The 18,103-nt window shown below is 49.2% G+C and overlaps 1 protein-coding gene across 2 annotated transcripts in view; it reads right to left on the bottom strand.

Moving 5' to 3' along the window:
• LOC126570930 (TLD domain-containing protein 2) overlaps window positions 1-18,103 on the bottom strand; it is a 104,474-nt gene that overhangs the window by 84,366 nt on the left and 2,005 nt on the right. The gene's annotated exons all lie outside the window — the stretch shown is intronic.

Here is an 18,103-nt window from a genome sequence, read left to right as displayed (position 1 = left end):
ACAATCCAACCGGATAACGAAGGAGAAAGAAGCTAGCAGCTGCCGACCGTTTCGTAGCGAAAAGCACAACATGACAACATAACGGATGAGATAAACGACACGGCAAACACACGTAGTAGCGCAGGCATACAGACACAAACACACAAAGGCACGATTCCGTCGAAACGCGATTAGCTAAGCGGATTTATGTCAACGATGAAGTATGGAAATGAGCACCTCTTTAGATAGCAAGAAAGACGATGAAAGCGAAGATGGGAATGGGTTAAAAAAGCGAGAAAAAGAGAGAGCGTAATGGGCACGATAGGAGAAATACAGTGTAAAACAAAGGAACAAAGCAAATTGAAAGATGGCAAGAGACGAAAAGGACGGAAAGTTGAAGAAACACAATTAGAAGCAACCGGAAGCCGCACCGGAAGTTTATAGTGTAATGAGCACGGCATCGTGAACATTACAACGAAACAGGGAATAGAAGACAGTGAAGATATGTGATGAAGTGGAAACATGTGGAAGAGGTGAGAGAATAGAGAAAGAATGGAACACATACATCGATGAGGGACTGCAGCGAACCGATGGAGGCGCCTGGTGATGAGTTTTTTCCCTCCGTAATTTGAGCTTTCCAGAAGGCTATCCCTATGCCGTGCCGCGGAGAGTTTGATTGCCTTCGCTTTGGTGTAGTACGGGGAGCGACCTTATCAACACCGTTGACATCAAGCCAAGACCAAAAAGACGCCGCAAAAACTATCGAATACGAATGCCACGTGTTGGTTCGGTGCGTGTATGACAACGAGTGTGTTGGCAGTTGCTGCGAGTGTAGATTGTTTCGAACAAGGTTGGTGCAACAGGGTTTGGTGTTGAGTTGACTTGAGGGCTTCACTCAATTCTTTACACTATTCGAGCTTCGGTGGGACCAGTCCTCAACATATGAAGACGGGGCACCGGCAACAGAGTCTTTCGTAGAGGCGTGTAGGGAACGGAAAGTGAAAGGCGTGGTATTCAAAATTTTGCTTCTCAAACGGAATTCAATCGGTAGCCAATTGTACTATCCTGAAAGAAAGAAGAATCCGAAAGAAAATCGAAAGAGAGAAAGAGAGAAAGCAAAGAAAACGAAGTAAGAAAATGACGAAAGAAACTCCGGTTAAATCGTTTGCTAGCTGTTTTGTTTTGGAGAAAATCGTTCAAAGTGCCAAAGAGAGGTTTACCAACCAAAAACTCAAAGTCCAATATTCAATAGAACAAAAATGAATACGAAAAATCAGAAGAAAACCTTCGTTTTCTTTCTTAAATAACATCCAAACACAACTAAGAAAAGAATCAAACAGTGAAATCGGTATCAGAGTCACGCAATCGTACAGAATGTGTTAATCACAGCGAAAAGTGAGAAGGAAAAAAACGGAGACAATCACAAGGTTGCACGATTCAAAATACTATATACACGGCAATACCGGAACCGATCGCTCTAGTTCCTTCTTGATGATGCGAAGATGAAAAGGCAGTCACAAAACACACAAACGCATACACACAGACACACAGACAGACAGACAGATAAAAACATTGCAAACCGCGAATCTGAAGAAATCACACCGCTAAGGCGAATCCAATTGATATGGCGCTATATAGAATGAATGGTGGAGAAAGAGCACAACACAGCGTGCCAGAGTGTATCAACGATATCGTTATACCGTTTATAAGAAATATTTCTTGGTAATTAATAGTACGGAAGTAGGTTTGGGTAAATATATTTACAATGTGTTCCGCATAGAAGCATTAAATACTTAATGACTAAAGAGAAACATGAACCTTAATATTCGATACACAATAAATGTCATTAAAAGGTAAACACACACGCTAAACCACTCAATGATACTCAGTCTAAACCTTAAAACCGTAGAAACATCCCGATGGGTAACATAATCCCTTCGGAAAATGCTCCACTTTATCGTGCATGCATGGTGAGAATGAGTAAATGATTGAATCGAAATTGATCTTCGGTCAACGGGCTAATGTAGTGCATGATACGTCGTCTTCAAGTTTGCAGTATTTTCGAGACCAGCGCGATAGCATATCAAAAGTTGCTGCACTTTATCAACGATGAGATACCAAGCACACACTTGGCGGCCAGTAAAAGGAGGCGATGCGGATGGCCGTTGTGTAGATCGCCCCAGTCGTCCCCAAGCGCAACTTCAAAAGCGCATAAAACACGTGAGCAAAAGAACCGGAGAACATAAAACTGCGGCGGCCCCAGCGTGAGGCAAATAAAATGCGAAAAGCGGGATCTCGGTTTCACGCGAGCATCCGCTACCCATCGTGGTGCCCATTTTCCGGTAAGCCGTGTGGGCGCACTGTTTACGACGTGATTTGAGACCCTGCGTAATAAGAAAAGTAGATGATGGCACTGGCGTGGCAAATCCTTTTCCTGCGGCCACCACGGCGGCGGTGGGTTTTGTTGAGCATTTGTTGCCCGCAAATGAAACTTTACGATCGAGATCGCTCAGCTCTGGTATCATCCGTTGCAGTACGGTGCACACCAGAGTCCGAGAGTAGTCTACTGGGGGACCAGGCATCTATTTTGATTCTTTTTTTTTCTGCATAGATATCCTGTGGTGGCCGATGTTTGCAACAAACTTTCATACATTTGAAATGATCTAGATGCACATTTGTAGTTGGGTAAGCTCGAAACCATTAACTCGGCTCCCTGCAGAGACTGCCCGGGGAATGTGTTCAACTGTTTATCAGCATGGGGGTGACACCGAGGCGCTTAATTTGTAGCTAGCACCAACAGTGTTCGCCGAGCATTGCTACACGATGATGAATAGAACCATACGACTAGGGAAGGAAATCCTTGTTTAATCCTTGTTGTTTATGATTAATCTCTAACAAGAGTTTATAAAATATGTTCAATGCTTTCGCTGAACCGTTCGTTGTAGGATGAGTTCATTGTATGGTAATGAATGATGCATATCAATATAAAGTACAACGCATAGCAAACATATAAAACAACTCTACAAAACACGAATAAGAGTTACTGGATCATGCTCACTACATGCTATACTATCACTACGGAGCTTACTGTCGTTTTAAATTTGCACGATGATGCAGGGCTTCCCAGAAAACTCACCTGAAAATAGATAGAAAAAATAGGAAAATGATTAAAAAACGGCTTTTGAAGTCTTTAGAATCTGAGACGCGATTTGAAATACAAATTCTTCCAAATAATGACGAACAGATCGCATCACCATCAATCGAAGCCAATGCTGGCCTTTTCCAGCCCTCGAGGGAACCTCAGGAGATTGTCCTAGGAATAAATTTAGAAATGAATCCAATCACCGCCCCGAGCCACCGGATGGCAGCAACAGCGGGGCGGAATACTAAAAAACGGAACCTTCGCATCGTCCCAAGGAACCAACAAGGATTAAGGCGAAGCACGGTGCGCTCGGTCGTGCAGGATTATGTCATCCACCGGCAACGATGGCACCATGTCGATGGTTGCCTGGCCCGGCCCGTGCCGTACCCATTGTTCGAATGGCTGTCAATGTGTGCTATCGTAAAACCAACACCACATGACAGAATGATGCGAGATAAATGAAACGGGCTGTCAAAATGAAATTATTTGCATCATCAAGCAGCAATGGCGCCAGCGGCAGCAGCAGCAGGAGAGGCGCTACCGGCAGACGTGCTACCGTGCTAGTCCCACGGCCCATCATCGATGTGTTCCGAACCGTCAGCACCATCAACAACATCATCATCCGTCGGAACACGCGTGGTGTTCACCGTGTCACCATGAGTGATGGGTCTGAGATGGGAGGTGAAATGCCATTTCATTGCTAAGCCGACACCGGCCGTGAAACTGAAATCAAAACATTCAAACAATCGAGCGCCATTGTTTCGTAGGATTTTGTTACATTTAATGGATGCTCCTTCACTGGAAAAGCTTCCACGTAGGCTGCATTAAAGAGAAGCAGCCTTTTCTAGTGTCAAACAGTCATTTTTAGTATAACTTCAATTCTAGTACATTGTGATGATTACTAGCTGTGTCAAAATTGTGATGGCTCGTATTCAATCCATGGTTCAGGCTTCTATCGTTCCATGTTGAATCCTACCCTCCGCAAATCCTTGATTCTCTATCGGAAACATACACATTCCTCATCCTTTAATTCGTTCTCAAGAGAATAAAAACAAAAATAGGACACAGCTGAGACGCTGTTTCAATGACACACCAACCGTTGGCAACCGGGTACACCTGTCCATCACACATACCCAATGGCACCGGTATCAATCAGTATTTCCACTTCCTCCATTTTCCTCAACATCAACCATCCATGATCGGCTTGTGGTGGAGGCCCCAAAGGTACTGTTTCTTTGAGAAATAACTTTTCCAGCATGCACGATTGATGGCGAAGGGAATCTGACGGAATTCGAACAATAATATGCCATTAAAGAACAACAGCGAGAGAGGGAAGGAGAGCGGAAGAGAAAGGCCACAGGAGTAAAGCATCGACAGCACAGAGAATCGTGAAGTTGGTTCCCATTTCCTTTTTGCTTTGTTGTTGTGCCATACAGCGCAATGAAGTGCTCAATAGATTGATTTGAATTCCTGCCACAGAGACCGCGGAAAACCAATGGTCCTTCGAGCCATACAACTCTCGCTTATGTTACGCACCGTGAACCCGATTGTTCAAAGTAAAATATAATGTTGCAAACGTAATTTAATGTTGCCTTTAATTTCGCAACTCTCTCCAGGACAAAATTCACCATCACCAGCACGACCACCGATGGTTGGTACGCCATTTTAAAGTCGGGATGATTTATGACATACCGCGACGAGCATGGCAGCAGCAAGCAGCGTGGAACACTTGACTGATCAAACTCTCAATGGAAAATTGAGATTCAAGCTGATAGTGGCCTGCCGGTATCACAACCAGTGCCGCTTTCGCATTAATAAATTACATAAAACCGATCCCCATCACCCCTTCCCAGCCCAGCACGACACGGTTAGCAAGATTCCGGACGGAGCACGGATCATTAAAACTTGACTCAATTCCGCTTCTGATGGTTCCCTCTGCTCCTTCCCGCAGCAACGGAACTATGGCGCGTGAACTTTCCCACCGTTGCCGACACAAACACACATACAAATGCACCCTCTGGTACTTCTAGCGTTTTCCAAGAATCCGATCCCAATACCGTCCTCCAATGCACGCTCTGCCGCTCTTGTTGGTGGCGTCGGGAACGGGGAAGTCCTCTAATGAATTTCTAACCTTGATCGATCTGGGAAAGTATGAAGTCCCGAAAAATTAATTAACACACACTCGTACACAGAGCCGCTACTGTCTCGAAGAAAAGGAACGGTAGCCTGAGAGCTGCTGCTGCTGCTGCTGCTGTTGCACTGGGGCTCAAGATAGGGCACACACAACGAACTTTCCCCGATAACGAAGAAGTGTCTTGTTTGTTTGCTTGCTTAGTTCGCTCTCTAGTTTCCCGGGCGTCGTGGCTCGCGGTGGCAGCGAAGAGGAAAATGAAGTGTTGCGATGAAATCGAAAATTCCTCGGAACCCACCGGTCGGTACCGGTCGGTACCTGAGAGCCTCCCGAGTGGTTCCGGGTGCAAGAAGGCACCCGATACCGATAAGAAAAGCGCCAGGCAACGCCAGAAGTGTGATGGGTGCCCGGTGATGCCTACCTTGGTGCCACGACCCAAGCAAGCAAAGGAAGGATAATAAACTTTCGATCGATGCGAAACTCCGGTTCGGTCCTTCCATCCCGGGGTTAAGCCCCCCCCCCCCCCCTCTCGCATCCATCTCGATTTACTCTCGCTTTTCCATCATCCGGCGCTCGGCGAATGGCTCATCTGGCCGAGCACACAACACGGTCCCAACACACAATGCCCCCGATGTGTTGGCGACTGAACGGCAGCGAACAACAGCATCAGCAGCAGCAGCAGCAGAAGGAGCACCATCAGCCATCGTCATCCACTGTGCAAAGGCAGAAGCATTTCCGACATCGTGTCCTTTTGGTCGCCGCCACGCGCCGCCTGTATCCGCCTCGCTCTTCACAGCGGCTGGCTATGTAACCTTGACATAGCACTTCTCGGCTCATGGTCGGAAGCCATGCTTTCGCCATTTCGTGAAATGTCGAAACCCCATCCCGCAATGGCGGCCGCAGTTGCCGCAGTGTCGAGAGTGGAAGATCCTTCCGCGACCGGGTTTCCCATGCCCATGGAGTGCCTTTTTCCCATTTGACGTCGATTGCCGTACTTCTGGTCTTACTGTGACAGCTGCGAGACCGGGCGAGTAATGTCAATTGCTTCGTCGGGGGGAGGCGTGCGGTGCCCCGCAGGATCAGTGGCTGCCCCGGAGGAGAGACGATTGACTTTAAGCGTTTTCACGCGAGTACCGGGCGCGTCATCGATGGCGCAAGATGAACGACGACGACGACGACGACGGCAATGGCCACCAGCACCAGCGCTGTCACATCAAACGGGGCGAGTAGCGAAGCTCCTGTCCCTCTTACTATCTCTCTCGAGTCAATTCGCAAGCTTAGCATTCATCAAACATCAACGATGGAACAACAAAAGGCCACCAGACACCGATGCCGACAGATAACGCAAAATGGCTGTGACTAGTGAGTAAGTGCGCCGCTTACAACGAGCGAGTGATCGAGCTGACCTCCTAGACCCAAAGAACCGGCGAAGGAAGGACAAAAAAAAGGAGAAGCCGGTGTCCTCCACTTCCGAAATTAGCCTTTGTCGAGCGTTGCGGCCAACGAAAAACTCCGGCTCGAGTGCTGGCAGTTGGCCAATTAGAAGCAACTGTTGAACCGCCACCAGAAAACTATGGCCAGCATACGGAACAGAACTTCCGGACCGACCGGTTCGATGTCGAGAAGTAGTACTAGGGGCTAGCCTTTTCTGGGTCAAGGACGATAAAATTAGCGACAGCGGAGCGGAGCGGAGAGATGGTTTTGGCCAGTCGCCATGATCACTCCGCGCGCGCGCTCTTCTCCTTTCTGATTTGGGCAGCGATATCGGATTGGCCTGACGTGCCCCGGTCTGGACATCAGTGATGGAATGACCTTCCTAAAAAGGCGATGGCGATGGCTTATCTGTGTGCCAGCCAGTCAGTGAGGCAGTCTTCTTTCCATGCGACAATTTTGTGTCGCCTTTCGATGTTTTTGTTGTTGAAAAATTCCAGCATGTTCCGTCAACGAGCACCTAAGCATGCGGACCCCGTTGCGGTTGCCATCGTTACACGCCAACCCAAGGAATCTCTACTGTCACAGTGACATCCAGCAGCTGTTCAGCGGGCAAGATCAACAGATAGGCCTCCCTGCCCTCCACCCACCCGGGTAACTTCCATCTTTTTCATTCATTTTCTCTGTCAACCCTCCTACTCCTCCCCCTAGAGGGCGTCTGGCGATGACGTTGAATAGGAAACGAGATAAGGAATGGGGAATTGGACAAGGACATTCGCCTCAAAAGAAGCATAATGAGAATTTCAGGGACCATAGAGACTTCCGGCGAAGCCGAGTAGAGACTGAGCTGATCGAAACCGTCGTTGAATTCGGGGATGGGATACAATCGTGGAAGATTGTGCCGATTGTGGAGACAATTCGCTTAAGCAAGGCGCGTGGCAACCCCAAAAACAGGGTGCAGGCTGAAGCAATAATACTCGTTTCTCATTCATCTACCACACAATCCCGATACCCCGACGATGTCTGCATGGAAAAAGAAACCATAGGACCGTCTTCCATTGAACCAGCTCCCCGGTATCGGCATCGGCAAACGTCACGTAGCTGTTGTGCTTCCTCTGACAGTTCGAGGGTGGGACCATTAAAAAGCTTCACTTTAAAAAGCCAACAAACGCCCACACCACCGCCATCATTGCGTAAGCGAGAAAATGGTTATGTCAAAAAAAACGTCGAAATGAATAAAGTCCGGACGTTTTCTGGGGTTCCGGAGTCCGGGAGTGTATTCACGTGCTATTGAACCAACAACCACGGCCACGGAACGGAAACGGGAACAATTTAATGCTCTCCGGCACGCCGTTCCTAGGTGACCGTGGCTTATCAGGCACGAGCCATCAGTAGCACCAGCACCATCACGGAACCGAGGCCTCAGACCAGTTCCACCGAACTTGGAAAACCTCCGCACTGGCTGCCCTGGTGATGCTGCCACCTAGCACTGGCCGAGGCGAAGTAATTTGGCACCATTTGTGCCACCGGCAGCAAAACTCTTCGAACATAATCCTTTTCTCATTTTACGACCAACCCTCGGAGCTCCTCTACAATGCCGTAGTTCATCCCAGAGGCCAGTTCCGCAAACAGAAGAGAAGGAGAGAGAGAGAGAGAGGGAGCAAAAAAAGGGAGGGAACACCGGAGAAAGCCTTTAAAAAGATGGACCTTCAGTTGAGTTGAGTCCGGTGCCCGGTGTGTCCGATGGTGGCCACAGCAGTCCACGGCGTGGTCACGCGCAGTTTTCTCGCAGCCGCAGCCGCCTCCGCTGCCACTACCACTGCCGCCATCAGTCTCAATTAAATTAGGATTAGCCAGATTGAGGCGCTTCGCAAGGTCCTTCGAGTGCCTGGGTTCGGTCCGGCGAACCGTTCGAGCATAAAGCGCGCGCCCACCGGTCGCTGACAATATATGCAATTATGTTTTTTTGGGTAATAAAATTCAATTACATGGCGGGCGCCCACAGTACGCCACGTTGTGCCACGCAGGGAGTGCGAATGAGTCTATAAAATGTTCCGTTTGGTTTGGCTCGGAAGGTAGGTTTGCTGCAGGTGTTCCACCTAGGACTCGGTGCCATGGGACCGGCACGGAAATAAAGTCCTCGCACAACATCCACACCATACACACTTGTCTGACCGACAAATTGGACGATTAATCTGTTTAAGAAGTTCTGCCTGCTGGTAGCTGGTAGGAGCCAGGCAGACACAAGCACACACTGTGTCGCACTAACTGTTGCGACTAATTAGGAAATTTGAACAGAAATTCAACGTAAACAGTAGCAGCAGCTGTAGTCTTATCTCTGTCTTTTCATTTTCCAAAAATGTCCTTCAATCGACTTCAATTTGTCAATCCTCGCAATCGGTCTTGCAGCCGTGGAGCAAAGATAATCCTCGCACCATCCACTCAGAACCACAACCAGGACCGCAGGCCGCAGGCGAGATGACATAAAAATATGTTTCAATTATGTGACGAGGCCCCAAAAACTTTTGCCATATCATCTGCAATATCCTCGAAATGGAGGGGGGGGCGGAAGGGAGGGTTTCGGAAATGGCGAATCATGTCTTCATTTTTGTTCGTTCTGTTTTTTTTTGTTTCCTCCACTTCCAGCACCCAAGAGGATCCAGCCCAAGGACGACAGAATGACCCACATCAAATCGAGCAATCAACAATCGGACCCCAGCCCAGCTACCGGCACCCACCAACCATTCAACCACCATCCGCTGTCATCATCGATTACCCAACTTCCACTAATCCGGCCGGGAAGGGAAGGATAACTCAATCTTTGACAGACGGAACACAACCAACGAAATTGACCACACACACCAAACAGACCAAGGTCCGAATGTTCCTTGGGAAAGTTGGCCCGGGGAACGAAGCCTGACAAAAGGGAGCACGAGCCCGAGGTCAGGCTGCTGCTACTGCCGCTATCGTCGTATCATCAGTCACATCAGCCGCGTAGCCCACTGCGAGCGGTTCTCGGGACAAGCGAAGAGTATCCGTTCGTATTGTATTCGTATCCACTGTTTGCCGTTAAGTAGTCGGCATGATGGTGTGTCCTTCCTTTCGTCTTGTAAATGATGTTCTTGCAAGCGACGTCGGTGCTACGCTGCCGCCTTGCGCAAGTGGCCATTGCCTGTGTGCGCCTTTGCCTTGTTAACGCTCTGTTGGATGCTGGCAGGCAAATTATGTAACCATGTTTTCGGCTGTCCTTCTTCGGGGTGTAGAAGGGATCCTGAGGAAGAGGAGAGGGAACGGGGGGGGGGCATCGAAAACATGCCGAAGAAGCAAAACAACCGCAGCACGCGCGCACATTCACAGCGCGAGAGAGAGAGAGCAGAGATGATGCGTGATTGAGGCTGAGATGGATGGAGAGCAGAAGGGCCACCGGGCTCGCACACAAGACTCTCGAGAACAAGAACAAGTGAAAATTAATGACACAGGAATCTTGACATGATTAATTGCACTTGCGAAAGACATGCTGACAGCAATGATGGCGCATGGATGGCAAACGCGCGCGAACTGGCTGGCAAGCTGGCATTTCGGAACAAGCGATCAATAGCGAGGCCTGGCCGGGAATCGCGATTCTGGGTGCTCGGTCGTTGATGAATCGCTAGAAAGCTGGAAGCTTTCTGGTGCGGTGGAACAGCATTTTCTTCTCGAAAAGAGGGGACGCGATCCCGGGGGCTGCTGGGGCACGGATCAGAAGTCAGATTAGATGTCAAGCGGGTAAGAATTCGTCTGAAGTTTTTCCGGGCGGAAAAACCCCGGGCCAGGGTGAATGAACGCTTACTGGTGTTAGCATTTAACGAAAATCCAAAAATAAGATAAGAAAAAAAACCCACCCACAAACGATGCCTGAACTGGCGCCACTGGAAAGTGTCCGAAACCGAGTTCCCAGTTGCACACAACCGAATGCTAACGCCAACGAAAATGCTAACGAAAGGTAAGTGATGATGTCATTGCAGGGAAATGGACGTTCCGGCCCATGCCACCACCTTCAAATGAGCTTCAAAGCGCTCTCGGTGCACGTTCTAACTGCTAACGCAGAGCACCACAGAGGTCGCCCAATTGTGGCACCGTCGTGGACGTGGACTACACCGCGGTCGCGGATACTAAATCATCCACCGTACGTGATAGTGTACGATCGTTTGAGCGATTTCTATCGGCATAGGAAACACAAACACAGTACCGTGAAATCCGGTGCAGACTGGTCACCACCCTGTACGAAGTCAGAAAGGTTGCGTCAAGAATAACACTCCACGTCCGCGCCTTGAGCGAAAACACTTTGGCGCCAGTGCAATGACGCAATGTTTACGGCGAGCCCATTGGGACCATTTTCGGGATGGGCTGTCTGATTCGCTTTCAAACTCCGGCATTCTTCGCGCTTTTCTCTGCGACTATTACGTGATCGCGGTGAGGCTGAGCTTAGAATGGAGCTCCACCGTTCGCTGCATAACCGGCAGTCAGAGCTCGGTCGGCCGAACAATCAGATTAGCGGGAGTTCAGGGACACCTGCAGGGCACACAAACAAGTGCGATTCTTGTCGTGATTCACTACTATTCAGATCGTGGAAGCACGCTTCCAAAAACCACTTTGCAATCGCGTAGTACTGCACAGGTTCTTCGTATCGTAGACGCGATTTTAGGCCGCATTCACAAGGGATTGCATTTCAATTCCGACATCATTCGGAAGCCTTGATTCTTCTCCCTAATCCAATCGCTCTATCGTCGAACAGGCTAGATCACAACCAAGGTCTCCACTTGCGCTATCGAAGTCAATCGAAAGTCTCGTCTATTGGATCCAATATAAGGCCGCTCATGGAGCCCACTCCAGCGTAGCTTCTCAGCAGAAGGAAGAGAAGAAATAAAAATTTCACCACCAACCGATGGCCGTGTGTCGTACAGCAAACCGCAAAACCAATCACTCCTCAACCATCACCACCACCACCACGACACACTCCTCTGTGTTCGTGTGTATGTTTGTTGTCACACGTCCGGATCGTCCGGAACAGGAAATTCAAACCGTCCGGAAGACATTTACTCCAGCAAGCCGACCGAGCCAGCGCACAACAAGGGTCTGGAAATGGTGAGGAGAGGCATCGGGTGCGAGGTGATTTAGTGTCGCCGACCATTCCCATTGCTCGCGCGTATCGGCGTTCGAATCGATAAAACAACCATTCGCCCCCTACGGAAATGTCCCGGAATTTCCGTGGAACCTTTCCAGGGCTGGAAGGCGTTCCAAGTTTCGCGGCAAACGCATCCTTCGCGCCAAGTGGTAGTTGTAAGTTTGGGGCCCAGATGTTTGAGTTCCATATACTGTTCAGGTGACGCGTGTGTCACACCACGTGGTATACGGCGAGAAGTCCTCGATTCCATGTTCCGCTGGATTGACTTTCGTGCCGTGCTGGTCGTTTGTCCTTGAAACTCTAATGTCCAAACCATTCCGATTGTCAGAAACGGATGATGGTTCATCCATAAAAGAAATGTCACAGGGACTGGGACGTTCGTTTGGTTTGGCCGTGAAGAACATCGATCCGTCCATCCAGGGGGTCCATCCATACCGGGAATGATCCACTGGGCTGTCCAGAGCGCTTCGAGGGCTTAACGATACCACCGAAAGCACCTCCTCCCCACCGTCCCGCAAAAAGCAAACGGAAGCCGGAAGGAGTAGATCTACCGAGGCAACACGATGATGGCACTTAAGACGCACATTCACCAACAGGAGGACAACAGGCGAAGGAACGGAATGGATAATGCTTTTTGGACGGCCTTTGCACTGGGCTTGCCGTCCCGCGTATCCGTATCCCGATGGAGCAGGAAGGGAAGAACAGGAAAGTAATTTTCTCCCAGGACACGCGGGACAGGGACGTTTGGACGTGAAATTAGCTCACGTAGCAGGTCGTACAGGCCGCAAACGGTCCGTCGGTCGGTCGGTCGGTCGGTCGGTCGGTCGGTGTCTGTCTGTTTCTGGTGAGGCTACAATTTGGATGTGGAAAAAAGACGACGACGACGACGATGACGACAACGGTCCCAAACGGAACACACGGTCAGTGGAGAGGAAAATTGTCGCCGAAGGAATCACCGGCAACGGAAGCAGCGGCAGCAGATCCGGAAGAACCGGAACTAGGTCAATGTGATAGAGGGTCCCCGTCGCCCGTTCGAGGATCTCGTGTTGGCGACGGTAAGGTGCCCGAGGTCGGCAGCACATTAGAGGCCGGCGAGCACTAGCACGAAGACTATGACATCGAAGGGAAAAGAATGTATCCTTCGAAACGTCGACATTCCTTTCTTTTCTTTTTTACTATTTTCCTCGGCAACGAGACGAGATGGAGGGCAAAACATCTCGAAGCATTTTCCTTGAAACCCACACGCCCACCGAACCGGCCCAAGATGACAATTTTGTTCTTTCTCGCCAGCACCGGAGACGAGGCCCTGCCCTGGCCACCATCCATCGACCTTGGATTCGGTTTGCGACAGTGGTTGGTTATGTTGTGCTGTGCTTAGCGCTAAACCGTTCGCAAATCTTCCTCTAATCCACCCCTCCCGGTGGGGCAGAGCCGGGACGCCTGTCGAAAAGATTGCTCTTCCGGAAGATGCTGCTCAGGGGTAGAAGAAGCAAAGGGAGAAAGACAGAGAGAGAGAGGGGGTGTAATTTGAGGGCACATCGCACCCCATTTCGTTTTCCACGCGATATGTTCTCCGATAAAAGCTCACCTTGAGACACTCGACACGCGGATGAAGGAGGGTATGTGATAAGAGGCCGCACGACCATACAGATGGGATTTTGGTCGGTTGGACGGAAGATTGGTTGTAGTATGTGTTTAGTGGGGGTAAGAAACTGCCAGGGGAGGGGTGGAGTTGGCCGTTTCGATGTTGATTTGAATTTAAAACGAGCGACAACCGTCGACGAGCGGTGCGCCGACTGGTGGATTATGTTTTGCAATCCCGAAAAGGGCAAAGAGAGAGAGAGAGTGGTGGGATAATTTAGGGCAACATAAAACGCGTAATAAGCATCGTACATAATGTGCCAGGATTCGGTTTCGGGGGGAGGGGTGGGGGGGCTAAACATGGGGATGTAATGTGTAATTCGTTTAAGAAATCCATTCCGTGTACAGCAAACGGCTATCGAATGGCATAGTTTATGATGGGCGCCGGGGGATATTCGCTTTTGGCAACATGTTTTACCGAAGCAGGGAGGAAAAAGAGGAATCATTAGCGGGGTTTATGCGCGAAACCATCCGTCCGACCGTCCAGCAGCTCATCTCTCACTCATAATTACGCACAATCCCCTTTGGAATGTTTTGCGAATCGCGCTACCGATTGGTGCGCGCGTAATGGTCACTGCCGAATAAGGGAAATTGGTTTTCAGCGTGCACGCCACAGCCGGCACCATAATCGTGACCATTATCATAACCATCATCGATTATGTGAGGATGAAGAAACGGGATCGGGATTAGCGGCGTCAATTGTAACATTCAACAAATGGGCGCCAGTACGACCGAGAGAGAGAGAGAGCCCCCATGAGGCCCTACAGGACATGATGGATCTCGTGGTTTCAGTTTCCGGACTAGCAACGCGCAGAATTAAATACATTTTTCTAATGAGCGCCCATTACGACGGATATCACGCATCACCACGGGGTATCACCAATCGCCCAGAAACCTTTTAGCCTCCCACTAATGGAATGCTTTATGCCCTGTTGTCCCCCTCCGGTGTCACTCCATCATGAAATGCATTCAAAAGAGGGGCTAGGGGGAAATTACTGAGCCACACAATAAAAGCAGGGACAAAACCGGGCTGCTGGCGTGCCCCACGGCCGTATGCTTCACCTTTTATGCATCATTCCATCGACCATCGATTTCCATTTCATTTGTCATCGGAGGTGAGCCAGCACGGCACCGGAACCTTGAACGCTTGGTCAGTGCTAATGCGCTGGGCAAACTGTGGTTTTCGGCGACCGTAGCGTTTACCAAGCAGCTTAAAGAAGCCGTCACAGCCGGTTCTGCAATCGATCGAGCAAACGATAATCAATACCTCACACATTCAGCAGCGCTTGCTTGATAATGGAAGCAGCAGCAGCAGCAGCAACAGCAGCAGCTGGGCGGTTACACCTCAAACACAATCGTGATAAAAGCATTCGAAGAAAGGGGTCTCTTTTGTGGCAGATAAATTGGTCGATCGATATCGATTGCGGAACAACCGGGGAAGGGAGCCGTTGGAATTAACATTCCACCAACGCACGTCATCGCCTTTACAGCACCAAGCATTATGTATCATTCTTCATTATCATCGATCTCTCCCGGGAGCAGCATAATTTTGCTACCCGCCCCGAAACCCCACATCGAGCACCAGGGGGACGCAAGGTGTGTGGCAGCGTCCCCACACTGGGGACATTGCCACGGGCCGGGCGACGATCACGGACCACGAAGAGGATGATGATGGAGACGCACACCGTAAACCTTTCGCCGGGTTTAAGGAGATTTATTTTATTTTGTTTTTCATAATTATTTTCTAAACCCGAACTGAGCCGAAATCGTCGCCAGCGCCAACCTCCCGGAGCTCATAAAACCGCTTATCCTTGAATATTGCCGTTTCCCACGATTTTTGATGCAGGGGTGGCAACCTTCCCCGTGTACCTTCTCGCCTCGATCCGCCCCCTGGATGGACGTGCCGCTGAACCGGTGATGCTGTGTGATGCGATAAGACAATCCTTCTTCATCCCGACCGGCACACGGTACGGTACCCGGTGTGGCCTGTTGCGGACCAGTGTATTGTCGTCGTGCCGGGGGTTTTTATGGGCTTTTTGGGTGTCCAACCCCCCTCCAAACCCGAAGCCCAAGAAATTTTGTGCGGAGCATGCAAAAAGGTCAGCGGTCGAACGGTCGAGCGGAAGAGGGCAAAGGGGAAGTTATTTAAAAATTGATGAAAACTGTAGGCACAGATAAGGCTTTGCTTCCTTCATTAATGGCGCACTGTGGAACGAGGGATGGGGATGGGGATGGTGTTTTTTTATTAGGGGTTGGCCCTCCAATCCCCTCCCGTGCGCTCATTAAGCTCCCAAGAAGATGCAAGAAAGCCTGTGCGAGAGTTGGAGAAACAGATTGTTACAACAACGAATGCTACAGTTTGGCGATGCTTTGTGAGCTACCTGCTGCAGACTAGTGTCATTTTTTATGTGAAAAATTAGGTCGAACAGGACATAAGCAAATAGAATGGCAATATTTCCCCTTGAGTCACATTAAACATACATGGCTGCTCCACTACGGGGTGCGTTTACCATTGAAAAGCTTCCCTCTACTGATGGAGACGCACGGTACTTGAATCGAAAGCTTGAAAAAAAATCGAAAGCCCCCCGTGGGTGTTACTAGCTGTGGATAAGGCGATCAATATGCTCGCCTATCGATCTACTTGTCTACTTCTTGCGGTTTCTTAGAGCCATAGAGAGCGATGCAAGTTTGCTAATGAATAAATGATTCCCAGCCTTCCGTCGGGGCGGAGTGGACTGACCAACGTTCCCGCAACGTTCGTTGTCGCTGTTATATAATCCATTAGATGGCAACACGTACTCCTTCAGAGAAAGAGAACGAGAGAGAGAGAGAGAAAGTATGGGTTGACTGGGGGTGACGGAAATCGAATGTATCCTTTCCGGTGAGCACGGCGAGAAGAAAAAGTAAACACACAACGAAATGCGTCGTATGTTGTGATAGCACAGCCCCGTACACAACCACACACTAACGCTGTGAGTGGAAAAACAGGCTCGACTAACACAAAGACAACGACGACGACTGATAGTAGCGAGAGCGAGAGTGAGGAAAATAGAGAGCAACCAAAACCAACCGTTGTCCAGCCAGAGAGCGATACATTTTGTCCTTCGGTGTGTATGTGTCGACGGTGCCATGCTTTGGGTCGTGTTCTGTGATCCTTCTTTTTCCCTGGCCGTACGCTTGGTAACCATGCGCTGCCTTGGAATATACGTTTCCCCTCCCATATTTTTTCTATTCCTCCTCCAGCCAACCCAACTGTTTCGTAACAGATACGATTTATAGAGTAGCATTTGGAGGGCATGGTCGGCTTATACCAACACGAACGAAGTGACTACGTACGTATGGCTTCATTAAATTATTCCTGAAACTCGATTCCCAATCATTAACTGCTATAATGATAAATGGTCTGTTTTTTTTTCTTCTTTTCTTTTTTGGAAATTATTCAACCAAGCGGTGGCTTCTTATCGATGGCCTTGAGCCTCTCGATGGTCGACAAATCGGTGAGAGAGAGAGAGAGAGCGCGCGGTCACAGAATTGCTCCGAATCTCCGAAAGGATATCCACTAAGCTTCTCTCGCGAGCACTACCACTGGGTACAGGGGACGGGAAACATACCAAGAGAGGGATGGAAGCTCGAGGAAATGTTGCATTTGGTTGGATATGGCTGAGAACGCACGGAGAGAGCGAGATGAGTGGCCCAATGTTTACAACATTTCGTACGGAATGCACCCTTTCCTATTATCACACAGCCACCTATGGGGAGGACGCAAGCTTTACGGGGCAACTAACATAGAAGAGGCCTACTCGATGCTCGAAGCAAAAGCAATCAGGAAAGGCTCCTGTTTCGCCGCCAGCTGTCAATATTCTCATGGGATAACGATGGAAACGGACCATCAATCCAGCGTACGGTGACGATATAGAGAACGCTGAGACATATTGATAAGCATAACTCAGCCCATGGGAAACCAAAACAGAAACGCGAGGAAAGGATTAGTCTTCCCACTTGCCTTCTGCATAGATTCCACGAACGCAACACTTAGAAGCGATGTGAAAAACGGAACCCGCTGCGCAGCTGGGCTTTTAATAAATAACCAAGAGGAGCTTTATATCGCAATGGAGAATGTATGGCACAAATCAATAGAAGGCGTTTAAGCCTCATTAGCTTCATCGAATGATGCTAATTAAAGAAAAATCCAGAAATGCTTCTGCCAGAAAACGACGATTCCATCAATTCTTTCAACAAGTTTTAATCGATCGCTTTTAGGTGTCACGTGTTAATTAGTATAATTTAGTCCACATTAAAACCAGAACTACAAGCACGATAAATCGTGAACAAGCGATAGCACTACCAAACATGCTAACTTCTTGCTGCTCACGTGGTGTCTTGTGATGCAACGAACTGTTTAGTGATGCGATTTAGCGAAGTTATTGAGTTGTCTCAACGACTTCTCCCCTTGCTCCAACCGCATCAACAGCATGACGTCAATCATCTTCCTGCCATTGGCATGGTGTTAAGGACATTTTCTCTGTTGGTCTCAGCGACTCAGTCACTGCCCCACGCACGCACACATCGCCAAGGATTCAATCAACAATTGTTGATATCGATCGATCGGCTGTTT

Source organism: Anopheles aquasalis, chromosome 2, assembly GCF_943734665.1.
Source record: "Anopheles aquasalis chromosome 2, idAnoAquaMG_Q_19, whole genome shotgun sequence".
NCBI lineage: Eukaryota > Metazoa > Arthropoda > Insecta > Diptera > Culicidae > Anopheles > Anopheles aquasalis.
Note: the sequence above shows the minus strand (reverse complement) of the source record. Positions and strands in the feature narration are given on the sequence as shown.